Source organism: Nyctereutes procyonoides, unplaced genomic scaffold (assembly GCF_905146905.1).
Source record: "Nyctereutes procyonoides isolate TBG_1078 unplaced genomic scaffold, NYPRO_anot_genome, whole genome shotgun sequence".
Lineage (NCBI taxonomy): Eukaryota > Metazoa > Chordata > Mammalia > Carnivora > Canidae > Nyctereutes > Nyctereutes procyonoides.
In genome coordinates, this window is record NW_026575126.1 from 65450560 (window position 1) to 65452714 (window position 2155).

Genomic DNA, 2155 nt, shown 5'->3' on the forward strand with positions numbered 1-2155 from the left:
CCAGGAGCCAAGGAGGAACCATGACAGAGAGGGGACCCCAGGCTGGAGTTCATGCCCCCTGAGTCCAGGGCATGAACAGTCTGGGATGTGTTTATGGGACCCTCAGAGGGGAAGACCGCCCCCCTTGATGTGGAGCACAGGCAGTGAGAAGCGGTAGTGTGCTGGGAAGGGCGTAACAAGTAGCTCTCGGGTAGGAAAAGCCCTGATCTGAAGCAGTGGCCAGTTCCCGTGGTGTAAATGTTCCCACCACAGCCAATTTCAAGGTGTCAACAGGACATCAGGGAAGATGTTGGGAAGAGAGACGCCGAAGCACACCATCATCTGGCACCACTCCCATCACCTAGAGAAAGGGGACAGAAACAACCTCGAGAGCAGAGAAAAGTAAAATAACCAAGACATGATGAGTCTTCGATAAGTATTAATTTAGCACGTTCATTTAATTTATAGTAATGGCTTAGTCTAAGGACTATTTGCAGAATTCCCTGAGAATGTAAAACTCGACTCTCCAAAGCTGGTGGTAGCTGTGTTCTCCAGCACAGCCCTGAGGAGCCTAGATGCAGAGCTGAGGCATCTAGAATGTTCCCTGGCTAAATCCTCCATGGGGTGGAGTGATAGGGGGACTGTGCCCACTGCCCCCCAAGGGCCACATCCATCCCCCTTCCCAGCCTGAGGGGCAGCCTGACCTCCAGGTGCCAAACACACCAGGACACCCCGTCACCCTGGCCGTGGGCAGGCTGAGGATCCCATCCCTGGTGGCCCCCTTCCTGCGCTGGCCCCCAGCAGCCAGGCCCCCATGCCCTAAGTGCTCTGGGGGCTCCGCTCCTCTCCTGCCCTGCCCCGCGATAAGGATACTGGGACTTCAGCTCAAGCCTGCCCTGGCTGCTTGTCCTACCACCCTGTAGCCTAGAACACAGGGTGACCTACAGACAACGCAGGTCACCTATTGTTACACGGCCCTCTGCAGCCCAAGCTGTTCCTTGCAGCAAGCAGCCTGCGGGAAGCCTCCTGGACCGGCCTCGGGCTGGACGTTCCGGCCTCACCAGGAAGCCCTGCGCCCCTGCACCGACCCATAGGATCGAGTGTGCCCTGGGCATGGTAACGTTCATCCTTTGATGGTGGAGAACAGCCCCCGGGCACCGAGTTCAGTGCCAGCGGGCTCGACGATCGGCACACGGTATTAATGTAATTAGCAACGATCCCGTGACACAGCCACTGTTGTGACCCCATTTTTATAGTTGAGGCAAGTGAGATCTGCTCAGCGGTCACACAGCTAGGAGGTAGAAGGCCCGGGAAGACTCAGATTTGTCTGACAGCAAGGCTCAATCTCAAGCCTTGTGCTCTCCCGAGTGGAGGAAAGGACCAGGTGTCGGGGCACAGTCTCCAGGGGTGGGGGTGGTTATTCTCTCTCTCTCTCTCTCTCTCTCTCTCTCTCTCTCTCTCTCTTTCTCTCTCTCTGCAATCTCCCAGTCAGTAATCTCACCGCACATGTGGACCCCAGATGTGACAAGTGGCTGGACAGATATTCCCCTCCACTGATGTTCTCCATCCAAGGAATGGTGCATCGCGCTTGGTTCACCTTTCTGTGTCACACGTTTCTGGATTTGGTGGATTATCATCTTTACATTCAGAGGAAACAATAAAGCTATTTTCAGCTTGGGAACAAACGAATCCAGTGGTAAATAAAACCCCAAAGCCTGGTGCTGGGAAGGCCCACACTGTCCTCCCAGTTGGCAGGCTTCCTCTGCCTTGGGGGGCTCCGTCCACACCCCAGGGGGGTGGGAGTATGCAGGCCCAGAAGGGAAGCAGGCAGGGAGCGTTCTGGAATCATAGCAGCTGTATGATCCCCACGTCGGCTTTACAGATGCAGACACTGAGGTCCAGAGAGGGTGAGCTGCCCGCCGGGGGGACAGAGCCCTGGGCGCCAGGGAGCGCTGTCCCCGGCTCCGCTGGTGCTCCGGCTCCCCCGCGCGGCTGCTCCAGTGTTTTCTCAGCACTTGAGAACAGATGGCTCCAACTCCCACCCACGGAAGCCAAACATTTTCCCTGGTTACCCTGCTAATTTGCTCACAAGCCTCCTCTTGTAAATAGAGAGTACAAAGGCTCCTGTGAACAGCGTGCCTGACGAGCAAATTCTGACTTCACTGGAAAGGCTTCA